Source organism: Eptesicus fuscus, chromosome 17 (genome assembly GCF_027574615.1).
Source record: "Eptesicus fuscus isolate TK198812 chromosome 17, DD_ASM_mEF_20220401, whole genome shotgun sequence".
Taxonomy (NCBI): Eukaryota; Metazoa; Chordata; class Mammalia; order Chiroptera; family Vespertilionidae; genus Eptesicus; species Eptesicus fuscus.
The window spans coordinates 11,873,914-11,888,281 of NC_072489.1; the positions used below are offsets into that span (position 1 = coordinate 11,873,914).

At 58.8% G+C, this 14,368-nt stretch overlaps 1 protein-coding gene across 4 annotated transcripts in view; it reads right to left on the bottom strand.

Annotated features, from left to right (window-relative positions):
- Positions 1-13,255, bottom strand: part of ZMIZ1 (zinc finger MIZ-type containing 1) — a 219,785-nt gene extending 206,530 nt beyond the window's left edge. For all 4 annotated transcript variants that reach the window (XM_054728694.1, XM_054728695.1, XM_054728696.1 and 1 more), the window contains exon 1: positions 12,977-13,255. The gene's annotated coding sequence lies outside the window, so the exon portion shown is untranslated. The remainder of the gene's footprint in view (positions 1-12,976) is intronic.
- Between the last annotated feature and the right edge of the window lie 1,113 nt (positions 13,256-14,368).

Consider the following 14,368-nt stretch of genomic DNA (forward strand, 5'->3'; position numbering starts at 1 on the left):
TGAGAATATAAGCAGAGCCTCTGTATCCCCACCCAAGTTCACCACTCTATCTCCAAGGCCTGGAATAGTGCCTGGCACACAGTAGGTGCAGACAGGAAACCTTATGCTCAGGCTGGCAGGGGGACCCATCCACAGGAAATATGTGCTGACCTCCCAGGGCACTGGCCCCCAAACCAGAAAGGGGAGCAAGGCCTCGCCTGCCCCGTGTCCCTGTTTGCACATTCACTAGGCCTGGGCAGCCCAAGAATCAACCTCAGGGAGCAGGAGACAGGAGGAGGCCAGGCTGGCTAGGGTGGGAGGAGTTGGTACCCTACTGGTTTTGCAGCCAGCTTCCTTCCCTCTCTGGATCTCAGTTTCCTAATCTGGGAAATGGGGATGAGAAGAGGATGAGAAAAGCTGGTGGCCCGGCTCCCTCCTGCTCCAACAGTCTGGGCATCTTTGGGTCTTCAGAGCCCTGGGAGGGGTCCCACCAGATTGAAACTAGGGCCATGGCCCCAGGCCAGGGTAACATCCTGCAGCCAGCTGGGCCAGACACGTGGGCAAGGGGTCTCAGGTGGGCTCCTGGAAATCCTGTTTCCATTCCAGGTGACAGGAGGCAGAGTACAAGGCAACCCAGTCTGAACCAGGAGGTGGAGGGGAGCGCCCTGTCACAGGGCAGGGGCCCCAGGCTGGGGGAGCTGGCTGTCTTATGGGGACCCCAGGGCTCAGCACTCCGTTTAGCCCAGCCATAGGTGTAAGCACCAGAAGCTTTGTGAGATGTGGGTAGTAAGGACCAGGCCAGCCAGGTGCCAGTGCCACACCCATGGGAGCCTTCCCTGTGTCTCGCTCCAGCAAAAGGTTTCTGTCAAATGACAAGGCAGGGCCTGGGCATGGCTGATGGTCAGGATGCCTGGGGGTTAGCTCCAGCTCTGCCACGGACTTGCTGTGACCTTGGGATGGCCTCTGTCCTCTCTGGGGTCAGACTCAGCAGCTAAATGAGAGGGTTGGCCTGGATGATTTCCAACGCCTTTCTGTGCTGACATTATCATCACTGCACAAGGTAATAAAACATTACATTCCCGCCGCTGCTCGGACGCTTGCGCAGCATGCAAAGTGCTAGTCCTCCCCCGACTCCACAACAGCCCCCGGGAGACGTCAGTAGGAGGCAGTTCAGACTCCAAATCCAGTGCTCTTTGCAGACACCCCAGGTCTCTGGGGCCTCAGGACACTTAGGCAGGGTGTTCCCTGACAGAGTGGCAGGGAGCAGAGCTGGGCAGAGAGGGGCTCGGTGAGGAGGAGGCCGGCAGGGAGGAAGCACTACTCACAGCTCCTTGGCCTCCTCCCAGCAAAGGACCCCAGTGCCAGGGGGCAGGTGAGTATGCTGGAAGCAGCCAGGAAGGTGCCAGCCTTCTGGAACCATTTAGCATGTCTGGCTCAGCTGGAGGAGCAGATGCCGGGGCCACATTCGTTCCCTGGGACCCCAATGAGCCACTGCTGGGACCTCCCCAGCCTACTTCCACGTTTCACGACCTGAGTTAGACCGTTTCCAGGTCGGGCCCAAGGCCTCCAAGCTGCCCAGGCTCTCACCAGAGGCAGAGATAATAAGGGGATCGAGGAAGGCCACCTCCTCCAGGTAGCCTGCTCTGCCGAGTCCAGCCTTGCACTCAGCGCAGAGAGGAGAAGCCTCTGGGAACACATCTCTGATGCTGAGTACAGAAGGGAGTTCCGAGACCCAAGTTCACCACATTTCGCATGGTCCCGAGATGAGAAGTAGAGAAGGCATCCTTCCCGGCCCCATAACAGGTGGAAGTTCCTAGGTGGAGGGGCCGCTGGGAGGCAGGGAGCGGCCTGTCCCTGGAGGTGTGCAAACCCACACCCGAAGGTGCTGTGGGGATGCTGTGTAACAGGCTTCAGATGAGGTGGCCACCAAGCTCCCCTGTGGTCTTGCAAATCACAGGTCCCGTGAATACCGGGGAAAGAAGTATCTGGAACCCTTGGGGGGGGGGGGGGGGAAGGGCAGGAGGATTTGGTCTTGTGCTGGCCCAGACACCTCTAGGGAGCGGCCCAGGAGGGCAGCCATCCCCAAGGCAGAAAGCCCTGAGAATTCCAGGGCCCACAAGATTCCAAGCTCCAAAGCAGCTCCACTCCTGCCAGGGACCGACCCTCAGACGAAGCACAAAGGACACTGAAGGTGTCACGGGCTGGCGTTGGAGGAACCAGCGCTTCCGCAGAAGGTAAGTCAACGCTGCACGCACAGCCTTAAGGAAACTCCTTTCACAGTCACAGCCTGTCCCCAACAGCAGACAACAAATAGCACCTGCGGTTTCCTCCCTTTTTCCAGGATCAGATGCACGAGGAGGCCCTGGAGCGCAGGGGTCTGAGCAAAGCAGGGAGGCTGATGGCCAAGCAGCCCCTGACCTGCTCCCTGCCGGCCACAAAGCCCACTCCTCAGAGTCCCAGAAAGTCAGGGACCTGAGGACTGGGAGCAGGCGGGGGACTCGTCCTGGTCACACAGTGTTCCTGCCGGCTCGGGGACCCAGCTGGGGCCAGAGCTCTCCCCACGGCCCAGCTGCCTCTCCTACTAACAGCAGCACCACACCCCCCGCCAAGGGCTCACAAGTGGCTCGTACACCCTGCCGAGTGCCTCTCTGTGTAAATGTCAGTGGGCCCACGGCCCATGAGGAGGAAACATTAACCGGAGCGGGATAAACAGGCAGAGCAGCCAGCAGGGTTGAAATCAGCCGCCTGACACAGGAGGTCAGCCCTACTAGTAAACCAGCCTGCTAGCCTTCCTAGAGGGAGGGGCGGGCCTTCCTCCCCTCACCCTGATCCCCACCTGCTCTTTTGGGGGTGTTCTCGCCTGACACTGGCACATCTCATAGCGGACGAGACTGGACAGCTTCAGCAGTGAGGTCAGCCAGCACTGGGCCATCTGCTCCATTGCCAGGTCTATGTCCCTGTTAGTGACCTTGGTTAGGTCCCTTCCCCTCCCTCGGCCTCAGTTTCCTCACTCGTACACGCCCGGCTGGAAGGGAAGCAGGAGTCACATACACAATGCCTCTGTGGCTAGCGAGGTGACACAAATGACTTGGAATGAAAGGGTTTGTGGGCAGGAGGAGGGGAGAGACGACACAACAGTTCCACTCAAGGGCCAGGGTAATTTTAGCCCCTCGGATGAAGGCCAATGTCCGTACGCTGCTCTCGGGCATCCAAACTGACTGAGGGATATGCATAAACCGTGGGTCATCTCGGCAGAAAAATACCCGTTTTCAAAGATGTGCACGCAGGTTTAGGGGTTCACGGCCCTGCAGGCTGGGTCCAAGGCCCTTCCTGCTGACAGCTGGCAAGTCTTTGAGGCCCATCTCTAGGGACACCGCAGAGCTGCCACCCCTCTGCCACGGGGGCCTTGCTTTTGGGACTGCCCCACCACAAACAGATTCGTGGTCTGCTAACAATAAAAGAAGCGGAGGCCAGAGAAAGTGGCAGAGAACTTGCAGCTTTGAGGGGGAAAGGTGCCAAGAAGCACCGGCTGGGGAGGTTTCTGTCCATGCAGAAGCTGTCCGTCTCGCCAGCAGGAGCGGTGCCCCAGGAAGGTGGCCTCAGGCAGGGAAACCATCCTCTGGACACCACCCATGCCAGAGCTGGAAGGGACCATCTGGCTTGGCATTTCCCAGGATGCACCACTATATAAAGAAGGGAGGTGGGCCCGGCCGGCGAGGCTCAGTGGTTGAGCATTGACCTATGAACCAGGAGATCGAGGTTTATTCCGTCAGGGCACATGCCCGGGTTGTGGGCTCCATCCCCAGAGTGGGGCGTACAGGAGGCAGCCAATCGGCTATTCTCTCTTATCATTGATGTTTCTATCTGTCTCTCCCTCTCCCTTCCTCTCTGAAATCAATAAAAATATATATTCTTTTTAAAAAGGGAGGTGAGAGGAGCATCCTGGAGTTTAGGAAACACTGGGTTTTTGGGGAAACACTGAGCCAAAGGGTTCCCAGGAGAGGGAGAGAGTGATCCACTTTCCTCCCTTTTGTGGGCGAGGGTCCCTGAGAACCCACGCTGGGAAACCTTCATGTGGTCTTAGCTCATGATGAGGATGAGGAAACTGAGGACCAGGAGGGATTCGTGACCGGCAGAAGGTCCCATAGTTAGTTCCGGTTCACAGCGATTTTGGTTGACAAGGCTCAGTCCCTCCGTCCTCTGCCCCACAAAGGAACGGACCGAGGGGGAGGTAGCATCACTGGCCTCGACTTACAGGTGGGAAAGCAAGGTGCTGAGGCAGGCACGCAGGTCTGCAGATCTCCACGCTCTCAGAGATAACCTGCCAGCAGCCCTTTCTGCTACAAAGGGAAACTATGAATAACGGCAGGGCTGGGGAGAGCCTGGATCCCAGGCCGGCTTCGGTTGGTTCTGAGATACCAGGTGGCCTTGGGCAATCCGCCTGACCTGAGTCTCCTCATCTGTAAGTTGGCGGTAATGCAATGCTAACGGCTGCACCAGGTGTCACGGGAGCAATGGTCATGACAATGACTGAGGCTACCATTTCTTGAGTACCTACTATGTGTCAGGCACTGTCTGTGCTCCATCTTCTCAACCTATGGGGAAGGCGGTATGTTATTCTTATGCTATTAACAAGCCTGATTTGCAGATGTGGAGCCCAAAGTTGGAGAAGGTAGCCCTAACTCGCCCATAGTCACAGAGATCCCCAGAGGCGAAGCTGAGAGCCGAACCCAGGCAGTCAGTCGAAGAGCCTAAAACAAAACAGTTGCCCAGGAAATGCTGGCTATTGTGATATGGATGGGAGGCTCTGGCAAGTTGTTTTAAAGATGTAAACAACAGCAGGAGCCCCAAAGCACATCAATAGAAACTTCTACCCCTCCCCACCCAGACCTCTCAGCCCCGCCCTGGTGAGACACCGGGGTGCAGGGAGCTACCTCGCTGTGTGACCTGCGCCAGTCCCTTCATCTCTCTGGGCTTCGGGTCCCCCCACCTGCAAACAAGAAGGTTGGACATAGATCCTCGAAGGGCCCTTCCCACTTGCAAGTGCCAAGTAAGGGTTTCAGGACCCTTCCCACCAGGTCTCTGTGCCCCCGCTGTCCCTCCGCCAGGGTGCCGGCTGGTCCGAGACGTCTGCCTTGTTCCCCACCTTCAGCCCAACTCACCAGGGAGCTGGGTGGGAGTTTGGGGAGAGCCAGAAGACCAGGCAAAGGCCAGGCACCGGCATCTCCTCCCTTGTCCTGAGCCCACTGGCTCTTCCTCACATCCTGTCACCTGGGCCTGAGGAGGGTGACTCCCAGGGAGGACCCAGAGGGCTCCTTCTCTGCTTTTCCACGCACAGAGGAAGTGACAGCAGGAACCAGGCAGCAGGGGCCATTACAGTACGTGGAGGGGGCAGGCGGAAGAAGCCACCCATCTTCTTGGAATAAACAGGCCTAGGCAGATGAGACACCTTGTACCCTCCCTAGAGGGTTTAAGTCTTAATTCCTTCAAATCTGCAATGCAACCAACCTTCTATTACTTTTTAAATATATACTGAGATGCTGGCAGGACCTGGGGTACTGCTGAAATCGTCCCTTATTTCTGACCCCGAGTTCAGAGATGAGCCCCGTCCTCCCGGTTCAGCTGGCCCTTCCCAAGTCAAAGAGGAGAAGCCCGGCTGGTGTGGCTCAGTGGTTGAGTGTCGACCTATGAACCAGGAGGTCATGGTTCGATTCCCAGTCAGGGCACATGCCTGGGTTGTGGGCTCGATCCCCAGTAGGAGAAGTGAAGGGAGGCAGCCGATCAATGATTCTCTCTCATCAGTGGTGTTTCTATCTCTCTCTCTCCCTCTCCTTCCTCTCTGAAATCAATAAGAATATATTAAAAAACAAAACAAAAACAAAAAACAACAGGAGCAGCAGTCAGTCCGAGATCTGGAGGGGGGCTAACAGGGCTGCACCTGGCTGACAGTACATGCTCAATAAATGTTTAATGATCTAATGGGCTGAAGAGACAGGGTTCCAGGCCTGGCTCTGCCACTAATTCGCCGCTGTCCTTGGATATGGCCAATTGTTTCCACAGTTGTGTCTTGGGTTAGAAAAGTAAAGGTCAGACTAGGCAACCAGGGGGCAAAACCCTGAGCCAGGGAGCTTCCGGAGGGACGGAGGTTTCACACTTCTCCCCCAGTGCTCCAAAGCGAAGAGGAGGACACGATGCAACTTCTGGTGGGACACTCCAGGGCAGGGGTTCTGAGGTGGCACAGCCCCCCCCCCTCCCACCACAAGTGCCAACCTTGCGGGTGGATGGCTGGAGTTGTGGGGAAATGAGAACTGGGGTAGGGCAGGAAAAAAGATGGGAATGGGCGCAGTTCCTATTAAAGCCAGACACCAAAAAAAATAAATTTGGAAGAGATTATATTTTAACAACACTCCCCCCACCATCAGAATAGCTTTGCTGTTTTCTTGGCAAAGCAATTATCTGCATTGAATTGGACCCTCCAAGAGACCAAAAATCTGGGAAAGACTGTGGGGGAGCGGGGAGCCCCATGTCTGGGAGCCTGGGAGAGGCAGGCGTTGGTTCTCCGCAGACACCCGGGCCAGCAGAGGCTGCAATCCTGTGGGCCCAGAATTCACGTGTGTGTGTGTGTGTGTGTGTGTGTGTGTGTGTGTGTTGGGGGGAGAGGGGAGAATAGGTAATGCCAACGGGAATCGGAAAGAGAATAAGTAATGCCAATGAAGCCCCCAAGCCCCTATTTCTGGGGAAAACACATCTGGAGGGTGCGCTAGCCCCTGGGCAATTCCAGACCTGCCCTGAATTTTCCAGGGAAAAGGATCACAAAGTCAGACCAACGCAAGTCCCAGAGACACTGCCACTTCTAGCCATCGAGGCCCTGAGCCAGGCAGGCTCAGTTTCCCCATGTGTCCAGTGAAGGGTTGAAGCCGACAATGTCTAGCGGCCATGCCTGCTCTGACAGCGGGTGATGCTAAGATTCTACACCACCTACCACCACTCAGGCCCCACCCCAGAGACCTGGGAAGGAGTCCCCAGTCCCCAGCCGGCTGTCTAAGCTGGGGCTGGGGCAGAGTGGAGTCCCCACACCGTCTGTCCTCAACAGCCTGCCACAGCTGAAACCTTCAAGTGGTTACAATTACAGCCGGGCTAACAGGATTAGGGGCGCATTGAAATCTAAGAAATCTAATTAGCTCAGACACCCCGGCCTCCCCCAGCATGATCCTGCAGTAACCCCAGCAGCTGGGCCTGACAGGTGGGGCCCGGGGCCCTCCCAGGCTACAGTCATTACCTGTGCAGGTGTGCCAAACTGGGCCAGGCTTCCCGGGGAGGTGCCAGCCCAGCCTGCCCAGCTGCTCCCTACTCTGGACCCCACCCGATGCAGCCCTGTCCTGGGGTGGCACTCAGATGAGCTTCAGAAAAGCAGGCACAGGTCCTAGGCAGCAGGCAGGCTATGCAGAAGGAACCCAAGAGCTCCCACAGGGCAGCTACCCCACAGGGCCTGGGCACTGACTCAGCCAGAGGAGGGGCAGGCTGAGTCAACGTCTGTATCTATAGAAACCATCGCAGCCCAGGGAAGAGCCTTGGGCTGCACAGGAACCTGGGGCCTAAAAACATTTCTGCTTCCTGATCCAGGGCCAGGGATGGTGGTGAAGGCCCATGCACAAACATGTGCACCCAGGAAGTCATGGAAGGATTGGGGGGGGGGGGGGGCGGGCACAGAAAGCTCAGGGGCACAGCTGCAGGTGGGGTGGGCGGTGTGCTGCCAAAAGTGGGAGCAGGGACAGGTGAGCCCACCTGTGGCCCTTCCTGGGCACAGCTCCTCCTGCTTAACCTAAGGCCCCCACCCCTATTCTCGGGGTCCCGGCCAGCCTCTGCATCCGGGTCCTGTCTGGTCGGTGAGCTGGGAAGGTGGCAGCACAAGAGTGGTGGCATCTGTAAGGCCTGAAGTTGAGTCCTGGCTTAGTCACAGCCGTGTCACCTCTGTGAATCTCGGTTTTCTTCTGTTAAATGGGGGTAATTCCAAATAGTAGCTAGCTGCACTGTTATTACTGGGGTTAATCAAAGTGGGAGAGTGCTTCCAAATCCACCCAGTGCCACACAAAGGCAAGGGCCGCGGTTATTGCTGCATCGCGCGCCCCGTGGCAGGCAGCCAGCTGGTAGTGGTTAATTATTTATTTAGACTGATCTTCCTGCCCTGACTGGGCTGGAAACTCCGAAGCAACAGGAACCGACTTACACATTTCTGGGTCTCACGGGCCACAGTCCTCACACCGTGGGCTCTCAGGAAATATCTATGGCAACAATGCTGGGCCCCTGACCAAACCCCACCCCTTTATGTATCTCCTTCCTTCTCCTCATCCCGGATCCAACGAGAGAAGTGCCAAGAGGCAAGCCCAGCACACAAAGACAGGACGGTGAGCCCCTGGGCAGACCCTTCCCCACTCCGCACAGGTCACGCCCAGTAAGGCTGGAAGCAGCCACTTGAAGGGTGCCCCCCCCCCCTCCCCATCCCATAACAGTGTGGCTTGCTTGGGCAGGGTCCAACCTCAGATTATGCCTGAAGCTTCCAGCCCAGGCAGCCTCTGCCTCCCTCATCCTTGGGGGCTTGACTCCGATCATTCCGGAAAGAACAAAGCTGGGATCTGCAGGAGCAGGGTGAGGGTCAGGAGGTGTTGATTTCCAGAAGGTATGCCATGCAGTAGAGCATGCTAACAGCCAGAGCTGTCCACTGAAGGCAGAAGCTGCCCATAGGTGGTGAGCGCCCTGTCGTGGGGGGCATGCAAGCCAAGGCTAGACAATAAGCTGTCAGGGAGGTAGGTTGGGTGGGAGAACAGCACCTGGAAAATGTTTCTAGCACCCCAATCCAACCCCTTTGTGCTCCATCCATTCTGTGCCCAGAGCCTGCCAGGACTTTGGGGGATACACTCCCAGGACTCTTGTGTGGCAACATCTGTCTCATCCTCACAGCAACCAAGTGGGTGAGAGGGGTTCTGCCTTTGGATCCATTTTACAGGTGAGGAAACTGAGGCCCAGCAGAGTGAAGCCACTGGCCCAAAGGAGCCAGCCAGCTACAGCCTCCTGACACTTCTCCCCCATCGCCTCAGGTAATGGGAAGACCCACATAATCACACCGATTTCTGGACTCTTTTTCCAGAGCCTGTGCCTGGGGCTGTTTTTTCAGCCTCGCTTTATCCTCCCTGAGGGCAGGGCCCAACCTCATACCTTAGACTCCTCCCTGGAGCTTACAGCCCTGACCACGCTCTGTCTCCCTTCATCCTCGGGGGCTCTAGGGACAAAGAGCGCCCTCTCCCCCGCCCCCAAAGGGTGGGCTGAGGCCACAGTGTCCTGCTGAGAGGCCAGAGTTGTCACTAGGCAAGACTACAGCGGTGTCCAGGGTAATTACCGCAGCCCGGCCTTTGTTGTCCATACAAAACCTAAGGAACCTCATAAAGATGAGGCAGTGATAGAAGCCAGGCAAGAGCCCTCGGGAGCAAAGTTATGAATGAAAACGTATGGGACCCAGTCATGGCCTGGCAGGCCCTGCTTCCTGGTTCCGTGACAGAGTGCCCAAAGAAGCTTCCGGAAATTAACTTGTTGGTTCCTGAATTTCTTACAGCAACGTCTCTCCCTGGGCCTGGGGTCACAGCGTCTACTGGACTCTGGCCAAGGCCAGAGAACTTAGTATCAGTGGCTTCACACACGGGTACTCTTGTGACAAAACTCTTAGAGGACACAGCAGGCCTCAAAGTGTCTGCCTTCCTTATCCACCTCCATCTCTGTCAATCAGGGGAAAGTGAAGTCTGCAGCTCTTCTGAGTTGAGTCCTTCCCTCTGCAATTTTCCAGGGTCAGTTGACAATGGACACCTGTCCAGTGGAGGCCCATCTCTGGGGACCAGGAATGGAGATAAGTTTGTGTGACTTTCGCTAGGGGAGTGTGTGTGTGTGTGTGTGTGTGTGTGTGAGAGAGAGAGAGAGAGAGAGAGAGAGAGAGAGAGAGAGAGAGACAGACAGACAGACCGACCATGGCTCTGTGGCCAAACCCCACCGTCTCTGGCCTTTCTTGACCTTGCTCCTGGCTGTGAAGAGGAGGATGGGCCTTCCCGCTTTCCTTGGGAGGAAAAAGGGACATTTTGTCCCCACAAAGAAGCCAGCAATCCTTTCCTGCATAGACAGGGCTAGTTATCAAAATTTCCCATAAGTCCAGTAATTTCTTATTCCCAACTTTTCTCTGTGAGCCATACACCGAGTGCCTCAAAACTCAATCCAAAACCACTTAAAACTTTTGAAATTTTCTTACTCTCCTGCCCCAGGTCACTGCCACCAACTCTCAGAAGTTGAAAGTTTGGAGATTTGCATGTGAAAACAGCATTTCATAACCTCGTGACTTGGGACAAGGAGATGGTTCTGTCCTTTTGGGAAAAACAAAACCCAACCGAAATCATAAAACTCAGAAGAAAACATCATCTCCCTCCAAATGCATTCCCTTGGCCCCAAAGTCACACGTGCTCTGTGGCAGATACAGCTTTCAATGTGTCTTTTGTTTGATGCTTGTGTTTCAACATCCTCAACTTGAAGAAAGAAAGGTCAGCACAGGCTTGGGGCATTCACAAACCACGCTACCAGGGCCAGGCAAGCGAGCAGGCCAGGGGCCAGGAATTCCCCCCACTCTGGACCCCCTCCAAAAGCAGCCAGGACAAAATTAGGGGCTTGATCCCTCTTCTAAACTTCCCAGATAGCTTACAAGCCACGTTACACCCCCAGAACCGTACAAACACCAGTGAAGGCAAGTTGGAGTTCATCACCAGCCAAGCTGCCCATTCTGCAGCCAGAGCGCCTGCCCCTTTATCTCCACCTTCAAAAAAACAAAAATAAGCAAAGCCAGGCTCCTCTGGGAACAGCCTCTGGCCTCCTGCCCTGACCTGTGTAACCAGCCTGTCCTCACACCCACAGGGAGGAGGAGACAGCCCTGGTTAGCCCTCTGGTCCACCAGGCCCTGTCCCCGGGTTGCAGCAGACAAACTGTTGCTCAAGAAAGTCCTCCAGAAAACCCTTGGCATCACAAGGCAGCTCCGGTGGCTCCTACCCAGCACCAAGCCAGCGGCTTCCGCAGGAGGCTTCCCACTACCCTTTTAAATCTGTGGTGGTGGGTCTTACTCTCCCATGCCCCGGGCATCTACCCAGGGGGCTCCAAATGACCATGGCAGAACAGGGAGGAGGAAAAGGCTGGCGGAGCAGTGCCCTCACCCTGCCAGCCCAGCCGCCAGCTTCTTGGAGGACCTCTGAGAGAACATTTGTTTGGGCTGCCAAGTTAAATCTTCCTCCCTCATGTCAGGGCATTGGAAAAGCAGTCAGGGGAGAGGAGAAGGGGGAGCGCGGGGGAAGGAGCAGCGGGAGGGAAGGAGGGAGGGAGGCAGGCAGGCAGGCGAGCAACCTCTCGGAGCCCCAGTTACTCAGGCACTGCCTGCTCTGGAAGCTGGCGGCTCCCAGGGAGGCGCAGCCGCAACTCTGGACACCCAAGCGGGGGCCCGGCCGCCAGGCCTCGGGGGTCTGGCACCAGGTGCCAGCGGCCCTGGGCCCGCGCCTGGGGAGTGGCCCTCGCTCCGTGCCCCACGGGAGAGTAGAGGTGGTAAGGGAAGCAGAGGAAGAAAAGTTTGGGGCAGGTAAAGGGGGAGGGCCGGGCGGCCCCACCGTCGGGCAGCCCCTCGGGGAGGGGGGGGGGGCCCGGGCGGCTGCCCTGGCGCGCTCCCGCCCGGGTTGTTTACATTCCTGGAGTGTCTTTTAAACCCAGGGCTGAGGCCGGCTCCCGGCCTTCTCCGGAGGCTCCGGGGCAGTCTCCCGTGAAAATCTGCTGGCGCACAATGGCCGGGAAGGCGGCCGCCCCTCGCCCGCGCCCCCGCTGCTCCGGGGCGGGGAGCCTGCCCTCCTTACCGGGCCTTCTCCCCGCCCGGCTGGCTTCCTGGACAGATGTCCCTGGCGAGGGGGCGACGCGCGCCCGCTGCCCGCGCCCCAGACGCCGAGGCCGCGCTCCCCACTGTTTTCTCCCCAGCCCAGACGCCAGGAATGTGAAACAAGCTTCCAGAGCCCGCCCCCCACCCCAGCTCCAGCCCTGGCCCGGCCCCCCAACCTCCGCCCCGGCTGGCCTCCCACTCCCCAGGGGCCGCAGCCGCCGCCGCCGGAGACGAAGAGGAAGAAAGAACCCGGGGAAATTACTTTCGTATTTGCGACGCGCGCGCGCGCACACACGCATATCTTCCCTCGGGGCTCCCCTCCTGGCCGGGGCAGCCCCATCCAGGCGCTGCCTTTAATGCCCCTCCGGATTCTCAAGACCGACAGGAAGCCCCTACACACACCCCTCGGCGGGGAACGCCGGTGCTGCGCACCACGTCTCCTCGGGCAATTCACACACAAACAACTTAACCGCGCCCCCACCTCCCATTTACAAAAGTGTGTGTTTTCCCTGGAAATTTAGATGCACAACTTAATACCGCCACCCCTAGCCACCCCGAAATCCGCCGCGGTCCCTGGCGGTTCTCCTACAGACAGGCTCACAACTTCGCGTCTTCGCAGAGGAAGCGAGGGAGACGGAGGTGTTCCTAGCCCAATCCTTCGCTCCCTCCCTCCCTCCTTCCGCGAATCCCGGTCCTGCCCGGCCCCGGGGTGTAGAACGAAGGCTGGAGGCGCACCGGCAGGAGGCGGGCACCGGGTCCGCGCGCACACAGCCGCACCAGTCCCGCACACCCGATGAGCCCGGCCCCCGCGAGCAGCCCCGGCCGGCTCCGCACCGCCAGGCGTTCGCTGGTCGCCTGGGCCTCGGCCCCCGGCCGCCACGGGGAGCGCAGCGGAGCCCGGTTGCCGGCCGCTCGCCCGCCTTGCTCTCCTAGCCCCAGCGGACCCTTAGACGGAAAAGCCCCAAGCATCGGGCGCCCCACGCTCGCACCCCAAGAGTCCATGGCGAGCGGGAGGAAGGCCCGGGGCCAGCGGGCGCCCGGGTCTGGCTTCAAACTTACCAGGCACTGCGAGCGCCGCTGCCGCCGCCGGAGGACGCGCCGCCGCCGCCGCCGCGCAGGGCTGGCTCGGGCCGGGAGGCGCGCTGCGAGGGCGCCGAGATTGGCTCCGCTCCGGCTCCTGTTCCGCGCGGACCGGGGCTGGGGTCGCCGCGCTGCGCCGGCGCTGCTCACTAGCTCGGCCGCCCGATCGCCGCTCGCCCGCCCGCCCGCCGCCCGGCCGCTCGCTCCCGGTCGCCGCCGCCGCTCGCTGTTTAATGTCCACAGACAGTGAAAAGGAACTCGGCGTTAGGGGGTGAGTAAGTGAATCAACTCGCCCGGAGCCGAGCAAGTTGAAGTGTCAGATTACATTGGCTATTCTATTTCCAAAGGGCCCCGCGCCGCCGGCCGCCCGCAAAAGCCGGTGCGGAGTATCAGACGGAGCGGGGCGCCCAGCCGCCGCTGCCACTGCCGCTGCCGCTGCCGCTCGGCTCTCCTCTGCTCGCGCGCTCTCTCCGCTCTCTTTCCCTTTCCCTTTCTCCTCTTTCTTTCCCTCCTTTCCTTTCCCTTCTTTTGCTTTCTTTCTTACCGGCTCCTCGGTCTGAGCCCTCTTCAAGCTTTCCCCCTCTCTGGCTCTGATGGACTTCACGTAACACCCCCCACCCCAGCCACCCACCTCCCTTTTCTCTCCTACTCCCACCACTACTCCCAGACCGCCCCCACCTCTACCCCAGCAACTTTGGAGTAGGAGAGAAATGCTGAGCTTGGAAGGGGCCACACTGGGAAGGGGGCTAAAATCACCCGGTTCACTGGAGTGACCCCCCTTCGGTCGCACGCCCCCGACTGGAATGCACACCCGGCTGCGAACGCAGTCAGGTCCCCGAATTGGGGGTGAGCGAGTTGCTAACAAGGTCGTCTACGCCTTCCTCTGCAGGGGGCTTTGGGATTCTCCCCAAAGCCCGGGGACGGGTGGGTGGGGCGAGCAGAGGACACATCACCACCACCACCAAGGGCGATGTGGGGGGAGGCTGGTGCGCTGCACTCCGACGGCTGGGAAGGAGAGGTGCGCGTGGTCCGTCTCGGGTACCCATCGCATCTGGGGGCGTGTAGATTCCCTGAAGGCCCTAGGGAGTGCCCTGGGCCCAATACTCGCGGGCGGCGGGGAGGCGTCCGGACCCGGGCCCAGCCCTCAGTCTGGAGCTGGACACCGCCTCGGGGTCTGCGGAGAGCGTTGGCGCTCACACGGCGCAGTTGGGTGCTCCCACTCGCGGCATTTCTCTCGCAGACCCACCCCTGAGAGCATCTAAGTGGGCGCCCACCTTGGCTCCCGTCCACTGCCACTCACACGGAAACTCCTACACAAATGGCACACACATTGGCGCCCACACTCAGTATTACAAGCACGCTTCCTCGCGC